Here is a 9,398-nt window from a genome sequence, read left to right on the forward strand (position 1 = left end):
CACTTTGCAACAAGCATGACTACCCAAGCGGTGCCCAGAAGATCACAAATTCCCTCCAGGCTTTGTTAAAATAAGGAATTGAGAACAGCAGAGACGTGGGAGAGCCACTTCTGGCTGATGATCGCATATATTTTACGTGCAAAAGAGAGTTCTAATTTCTCTCTTCCTCAATTCTGGTTTAAAAGATCATACAGTCATTTATTGAAATTTCCCTTTTTGGATCAGCAATCTCAAGGAGCCACTACTTATCACAGAAGCTATATTCACAAGGAAGATGGGATAGAAATATTTACATCATTAAAAAAATATATATTTCTCTGGGTTTGGGATAGCTCGAGCTTTTGATTCAAAACAAAAATCTAGAGAGTATGTTGCTGGGGAAAATAGATCAATGGTTCGATTTTAAGTAAGGCAGCTTCCTATATTATTAAATGCAAGTATATCTCAGATGAAGCTGCATTTTATAGTTGTTCAGACAACTGAATAGATCTGGGAGAAGGGGAAGCTCTTTTAAAATGTCCTATTTCTCTTGTGCGCTAATCTACCCAGCTGACCTAGATTAATTTAAACTCCTTCTTTCTGCATCAAGGAAGCTTTTTGCTTACCTCTGCCCATCCAAACCTAATCCATTTGTATACATTTTTTTAAAAAAGAATCCAGGAATTTCATTCACTCTACAGAATGATAGTTCAACTACAAACTATGCTGCATCCCCAAACTGTTTGACAGGGCAGAGGCATAAGTATATCAATTAGAATTCTGGGGAGGAGATCATTACTGTCAGCATAGTATTTATTTTCTGCTGTTCTCTCTTTTCCTACCCCTTTGATGTTCCATCCAGAGCTTAAACAGTGTCTAAAGTGTCCCACTGGATATTTTTGTCCTAATGGAATGAGTTTTCCAAATCCATGCCCGGTGGGGACTTATAATCCTCTCCAGGGGCAAGATGAATCTACGGATTGTAGATCCTGTCCTGCTGGTAAAGCCTGCACCCAAACTGGTTTGGCTCACCCAGATTCAGACTGCATGGTGGGGTGAGTATGTCATCCTCTCTGAAGCTACCACCTTTTACGGGAATCTAAGTGGCCAAGTTCATGTCACTAGTTGGGTGGGTTTCTTGCATGCCTGGCATTTGGCAAAAAGAGCATTGGTCTTTAGAGGAATAGATAGATAGATAGATAGATAGATAGATAGATAGATAGATAGATAGATAGATAGATAGATAGATAGATAGATAGATAGATAACCTTTATTGTCATTTTTTACTATCGCACAATGGTACACATTAAAAATGAAATTTAGTTGCTTGCTCTCAAAGTGTACACATACATAACACACATTTAAACATACTATATACAACATATGTATAGACCTGCACCCTTACATATAAGTAACATATAAATATTAATCGCTGTCCATCTTGAATACATAACAAAAGGAGGGAGCTTTAGAGTTCACAAGGTTAATACTGTACCACAAGGTTACTACTGTATAATAAAGTTATATTCAGTTATTCACGTAATACTGAATAATAATAGTTTTCTGGGTGCATCATGTTCTGTTCGCAAGGAAATGCCAAACAATGTATAGATGCAAAGCACTGAGTCGCTTTCTGTAGGCTAGGACTGAGTAACTCTCTCCACCAGAACAGCAATTTCCTCTGCCATGGAAGAAAAGGTATTAAAGCATAGAAGAAAGGAAAAAGGTTATTGCGAAGAAGACAGGGTAACTGGGCTACTATTAGCTGTTTCTCAGGAAGAGAATAGCATCACAAAGTTGATATCTTCCATCCTGCGGTGGTCCAGAGTGGCCAGCCAGATGTTTTGGAGAATCTGGCATCATGTTAAAGACTATCATTTGACCTGGTTTCTGCCCAGGGGAAATAATTGCTTTGGTTCTGAGGTAGGTAACCACCACGGTTGGTAGACATGGACAAGCCACTTCTGCTGTCCTTGCTTTGTCTTACCATTCAAATAGCCAAGATGGCTAAAAATAGCTTAAGTGATGCAAATATCAGGACTCTTGATGATTATGCTTGGAATTCTGTTTCTACTTCTAAATGATTCTCTCTCTCTCTCTCTCTCTCTCTCTCTCTCTCTCTCTCTCTCTCTCTCTCTCTCTCTCTCTCTCTCTCAATAAAACTGCTTCCTGAATTAACCCAGTTTCTGACATTATATAATGTAGTGAACCAGCAACCAGCAAAGCAGGGTGCATTCACACAAGTGAAGCCGTCAAGATGAAAACTAGCCAAGCTCAGTGTGTTGTTTGGCACAGATAACTATGTCAGCCCCATTGCTTCCATAAAGTCATGACAAGAAATCCTTTCCTAGTGAAAAAGCACAGCGGTTTAACCGCTAGAAGTAATTTCTGACATTTTTCAAAGCTTAGTCGTTAGCTTGAATGCTAGGATAATACAGGTAGTCCTCGACTTAACAACAATTCATTTAGTAACCGTTCAAAGTTACAATGGCACTGAAAAATGTGGCTTAGGACCATTTTTTACAGTTACAGCCTTTGCAGCATCCCCATGGTCATGTGATCAAAATTCAGACGCTGGGCAACTGACTCATAGTTATGACCGTCATGTGATCCCCTTTTGCAACTTTCTGACAAGCAATGTCCATGGGGAAGCCGGATTCACTTAACAACCAGGTTACTAACTTATCAACTGCAGGGATTCGCTTGGCAAGAAAGGTCGTAAAATGGGGCAAAACCCACTTAACAAATGTCTTGTTTAGCAACAGAAATTTTGGGCTCAATTGTAGTGGTAAGTCGAGGTCTACCTATAACCTGAATAATAACCCTTTTTAAAAAAAAATATTGCTTTTTTTAACAATCACTTTAATCTTTGGTAAACAGCATGTTGTCTGGGTTGATATTTAAAAAAACAATGAATAACAATTAGTTTCTATAATTCTATAGTCCACATAGTAGCTTTGCTTGATTTTCTCTTCTTCCAATAATATTTTCTTTTGCCAACCTTGAACTAATACAACTCTCATTATTTTGATAAATAACAATTAAATACAGACCTTTTTCTAATATTTCTTCAAACCCTTTTTTTCATTAGGTATGTTTGTCCAAGTGGTTCAACCAGCCCGCATTCTCCCACGAACACCTGTCCCCCTGGAACATTCAGCAACCGTTCTGATCTCTTTGATAAATCCCAGTGTGAGACTTGTCCAGAGAGATTGGTCTGTACAAGAGGCATGTTGCTCCAGATTTATTTATATATATTTATATATTTGTATGTGTTATTTTGACAAGATGAGTAAGACTCCGTTGCTAATCCTGGAATAATCCGGGCTGATGTACCAACAAACCATCAGAGTTTTAGAAAGATTCTCAACTGCATCTTTAGAGTAAGACTACAAAACTTTGTTTCCTCCTAAGAATTGATATCTAGCTTGGAAATTATCCCAGGAGTTGTAATGGTAGCTGGAGCTAAAGTCAAAGTGAACTTGTCCAAAATACAAGAAACAGTTCAATTTTGGGGAAAACTATGCACATATATGTTGATTTACCTTTCAGAGCTGTAAGGAAAGTACACGGGAGAAATCAGACTGGTAGACCAAAAATTTCCCATCCTGTCCCAGAGGCAACTGGATTTTCTTGTTTTGTTTTGTTTTCTCCTTTGAAAAGTTTCTTCAGAACTGGAAGCTTCTTGGATGAGGAGTGAAATGTTTTAATGGGAAAAAAAGCAAGAAAGTCTCATTGCCTTTTGGAAAAAGCACTTTTGGGAGCTGGATGATGGAAAATCTCCATAAACATTTCCCATCCTGGTTTAGACAGAAATTATGCTGACATGATTCAAATACCTCCCCCAGGAAAATATAACTGAATTTTGCCCAGCGTGGTGTCCTTCATATAGTAAATATTGGAAATACAAGCCAAGAGTTTCTAGTCAACACAACCAACTTTCCTACTGGATTTAAATCAAGCTCTCATAATTTATTGACCATTATTCTTTTCAAAGGCTCAGGGGGGAAGCAAAGACCACCTGTCCCGTGCCCAATGGGACACTACTGCCCTCCAGGTACCAAACATCCATTGCAGTACAAGTGTGCCCCTGGCACATGGAGCAACAGGACAGGTCTAGCCACAGAAAAAGAATGTGCACCATGTCCAGCAGGATGGTTTTGTCTGGCAGGAGCCAATGTTCCATCTGGAAAGTGCAGCACTGGACATTTTTGCCCAGAAGGTAAGGTGAACCCATCCAAGATGAGCCAGTTGGTGTTCTTCTGGTACCTTTAAGTCAGAATCAGTAGACGGTGTGATAGGATCAAGGATCTCAGAAAAACATGTCTGGGGAGATATGAGACTCAAGATGAAACCCATTTAGCAGACTTCTCAGTGACAGAATTCAAGAGAATAAGGATTGGTTTATTTGGATATGGGTTGTTCTGAATATGGATTGTTCTGATTTCAAAGTTATCTAGCCCATTATACCATGCACAGGCATATACCATCAATCAATCAATCAATCAATCAGTCAGAATAGAGCTGGAAGGGACCTTGGAGGTCTTCTAATCCAGAGGTCCCCAACCTTCTGGGCACCAGGGACCGGTTCCGTGGATAAAGGTTTTTCCACAGATCAGAGAGTATGTGGTTTTGTGTGCTGCCTGCATCTCATGGATGGGGCTTTGATTGTTTGTGCGGCCCGGTTGCTGGCATGCTGCGGCCCAGTAGTGGTCCATGGACCGGGAGTTTGGGACCCCTGTTCTAATCCAACCCTGCTCAAACAGGAGACCCTATACCATTTCAGAAAGGTGGCTGTCCAGTCTTTTCTTTAAAACCTTCAGTGATGAAGCACCTACAATTTCTGAAGGCAAGCTGTTACGTTGGTTACTTGTTCTCACTGTTCTCACCATATTGTACAGATCAATGTTATACTCTGTATGGACTTCAGTTCCCAAAATTCCCCAGGCAGCCTGGCTACCAGGGGAATTCTGGGAATTGAAGTCTACCCACCTTAAAGTTGCCAAGGCTGAGAAACACTGTCTAGAATAGTGTCTCAAAGGGATTAACTCCTGGAAGGCTTGTTTGTTGCTATAGAGTAGATAACATCTTTTTCTGTCTATGTGCTACTTGTCTGTTTCTGATAGACAAATAGAGATCTTTTATCGTGTATGCTTTATTTGACTCGGAGTGTTCTATCTTGTAGAAACATGGTAGGCTTTATTTAATGCGCTGTGTTCAGCATGGGTCACAGGCTTGTAATAAAAAAAATGTGTCAGGCAAGCTTTTTCCTTTCTTTTCCCTCTTGCTCATGATTATGGTTTGTGTATTCTGTCTTTCTGGTTCAGGAAGTCAAACAAGTACTCAGTTTCCATGCCCAGGAGGAACATACAGCAGCAGACATGGGAATGGGAAGGTGGAGGATTGCATTCCCTGTCCAAAGGGAGCCTATTGTCCCAAGGCCACCATCAAACCAGGATTCTGTCCACTGTAAGTCAAACTCTCAGATTGTCCCCATTTTTGATATCATAATGTGACTCCATAATTGGATTCCTTATGATAAGAATTAACTCCCTTGCTAGCTGAGGAATTCTGGGAGTTGAAGTCCACAAGACATCAAGTCACCAAGGTGGGAGACCCCTGCACTATAGGACTGGTGAAGGAAGCCAGGTTATGCCAGATGACTTAAAGAGGCATCAGGAAAGCCATGGCTTCAAATCAAGACTGCTTTTAATCTAACTAAAAATACTTAAAGATTCCCTTCTTTCCCTTCATCCCATCTCACCCAACTCATATTAAACTGACTTTTATTTTATGCTTTCTTTGGATGCAGAGGGACATATCGTTCAGAGCAAGGAGCAACATCATCTGAGGATTGTACACTGTGCCCAGGGGGGTACCAATGTCCCAAGATGGGCACAGTTGCACCTCACCTGTGTGGACCTGGCAAATTTTCAGTAAGTACCACCAAACTGATGGAGAAGCAGCCAAAAGAAGAACCAATCAAAAGAAAAATGTTCAGAACTTCAACAGCTTTGTGGCTGTGTTTCCTGATGTTTGGGATGATGACTCCATTTTGATTTCCAGGGTATTAACCACACTGTCTGAAGCTAATAGAAATTGAAGTCCAAAATATCTGCAAGGCAACTGATTGGGGGAAATTGCTGTTTTAGCTCTTTGCCTGTCTGTCTCTATCTGTCCTGAAAATTTTGGTTTGCAAATTTGATGTGATAGATATGCAATAGCAGTAAGTGGATGTTATTGGCTGGTCAATGATGTATCTTTCTCTCTAACAGAAACCACTGGCAGTTCTCTCTGTAATAACATTACATTTCAACTTAGAGCTTCCAAATATACATTGGGTACCCATTTTCCTCCAAACGGCTGAAAGCACCTCTCTCTCTCTCTCTCTCTCTCTCTCTCCCTCTCTCTCTCTCTCTCTCTCTCTCTCTCTCTCTCTCTGTGTGTGTGTGCGTGCATGTGTGTGTGTGTTATAAACTATATAGGGATTAGAGATTTAAAAAATAGAGAAGATAGAGAGAGAGTGTGAGAGAGACAGATAGACAGACAGATAGAGATAGAGATAGAGATAGAGATAGAGATAGAGATAGAGATAGAGAGATAATAGATAATAGATAGATGGATAGATGGATAGATGGATAGATAGATAGAGATAGATAGAGAGATGATAGACAGATGATAGATGATAGAGAGAGAGAGAGAGAGAGAGAGAGAGAGACAGACAGACAGACAGACAGACAGAATGTTTCCTCATTAGAAGGTTACAATAATTCTGTGATATTAGCTAGGCTAAAAGTCAGTGAATTTCCAAGTTCAGTGTGGTTTTAAGTCCTCCTATCCTTCATGCTATTTACCTGTCCAACTCTGGTTTTCCTGAAGTTGCTAAACTTCAACCTGCACCTTTCCTTGCCATTGGCTACCGTTGGCTAGGTTTCCTTGGGATGTTAGGTGATCATTAACTCCTCACAGGCCATATCTTGCTTATTCTCCTCCATTACTTCCTCCCAGCAAAAGAGACCGGCAAAATCTAACAAAATCCTATAGGTAGCTTTGTTCTTAGCCAACTGCCACCAAGTTATCCTTTAATGATCCATTTGGGTCACAGTGCCATCTCACGGAAGTGGAGGCCGGTCCCATGAAGAGAGACCCTTGGACTCGTATTTTGTAGTAGTATTTTGGCCCCTTTTCTATGCAGCTATGTCAAAAACTACAGGTGTTTCGGGCGGACATTTCAATTGATGGACACTGACGTCCTTTTATTAGGGGCAGTGGCCATTTGCCCATGCCAAAGCAGTGTGCCACTTGCATGGTTTTATGTCCTGCATTTTCAGAATGATTAAAGCAAGGGAAAAAGAAGGGGGCAGATAGGACTGTTCCTGATTGGCTCCTGGGCGAGTAGAAATTGCAATGCAATTGAATGTTCATTTTGCTAACAAAAGGGAAACAGCAAGTCAGAACCACTGATTAGGGGAACAGCAAAGCCTTTATTCTAACAAATCAGCCCCAAACCCTGTGTCTTTTCAGACAAAATGAAGCATTGTTGTTCTCTAGCTTGTACTTCTGATCTGCTCCGGGCTAGCTTTCTATAACAGCTTCAGCGTTTGGCCTAAGATCAGATATCTTTATTACAAAGATGCTTATTATTATTATTATAGGCATTAAACCACAGAGACAAATGGCAAATAATGTAGTTTATTACTGCCTTTCTTATGTTCCCAGGCTGGTTAGGTTACGAATCAGGAGTAATCTTATAAAGGTGCCTCGATTGTTCATATCTTTTATTAGTTTATTGAAATATAAAATACAGAGATACAAAGAAAAATAAAAATAATGGAAAAATAGGGGAGGCAAAGGGGACAAGAAAAAAAGTGTGAGGTAAAGAGGAGAAGAAAAAGAAAAACATTAACTTCTGACTCCTGTTGGCGTAATAGAATAAGGAATAACATCCAACCTCAGCTTTTTACTTTTATATAATAACATATACTATAACAACAAACCTATTTAATCAGCAAAACCCTGAATTTAAATTTCAATTTTTTCCACCTCGAGCACAAAGTCCAAAAGTGGTTTCCTAAACTTAGAAAGATGCCTAACCTGACCTTCTAAAATAATGAGAGATATCCAGAGTGTTAATTTGAGTCTCTCTCTGTCTCTCCACACACACTCTTTCTTCTCAATTCCCCCATGTCAATGTAGTGTTTTCATTGCTTTCCACCCATTGAAGAAAATAGTACAGCCAATGTGTGAATAGCAAAAAAATCCCCAGCACTAAAATAAAGGTAGATATGACATGACAATTGATTATTTGTATTGACGTAATTGAAAACATAGAGCACTTCCAGTGTTGCCCTATTCCAGAGATAGGCAACCTTGGCTCTTTTATGACTCGTGGACTTCAACTCCCAGAATTCCTGAGCCAGCCTGGCTCAGCTTAGAAACCTCTCCCTTTCCCCTCAGCATAGCTGGCTCAGGAATTCTGGGAGATGAAGTCCACCAGTCATAAAAGAGCCAAGGTTGCCTACGCCTGCCCTATTCTATGATTGGGGTCTTCTCCATTGCTGAGGTCTTGGACAACTTCATGAGGACAAGTGTCCTCATCACTTCTATTCACAGAAGATAACTTTTGCCAAGGCCAAAAGTAAAATCTTTAACCATGGTGAGCTACAGTAAACTACTTTTGAATGGGTTCATCCAATACGTTGAGTCAAAAGCCCAGTGTTGGATTCAATACAATTCAATCTCAGAAAACACTCAGTTGCTGGGATCAAACCTAGACTTAGGCATGTGTCATCTCTTCTGCGGGAGCTGAATTGGCTGCCAATCTACTTCTGAACACAATTCAAGGTGCTGGGTTATCATCTTTAAAGCCCTACATGCCTTCAGGCCAGGCTATTTGAAGGACTGCTTCTCTCCTATTGCAGTCACCCAACTCACTAGAACAGGAAGGTAGGGGTATTATGGGTCCCTTCAATCAGGGATTGTCATCCGGTGGGATCACAAAAAAGGGTTTTCTCAGTCGTGACCCCTTCTTTATAGAACATCATTCCCCCCAAAGTACAGTTGGCCCCCACCCTGTTACATTTCCAAAAAGCCCTAAAAACACGGCTTGGTCAATGGACTTGGGAACCATGAACAGAGATGGACCCTATCAAAGGAGTGATTTGATTGTGTTGTTGCTGCCATGGGGGTAAGAGTTTTTATTATATGGTGGTTTGTTTTGTTTTTTTTTCAATATAAAATTTTATTGTTTTTATCATAAAAAAAAAGAAATACATCACAGATATTACACAATGTTATAACCCATCCCCCCACCCCCCGGACTTCCCAAACCAACCTAGGCTAATATTCAAATACAAGTAAACAAATATTAATATCTCTAACTCCAAAGTCTAAACTTAAACAATCCATCTCCTCCGTAT

Source organism: Protobothrops mucrosquamatus, unplaced genomic scaffold (assembly GCF_001527695.2).
Source record: "Protobothrops mucrosquamatus isolate PMUCROS unplaced genomic scaffold, P.Mucros_1.0 scaffold287, whole genome shotgun sequence".
Taxonomy (NCBI): domain Eukaryota; kingdom Metazoa; phylum Chordata; class Lepidosauria; order Squamata; family Viperidae; genus Protobothrops; species Protobothrops mucrosquamatus.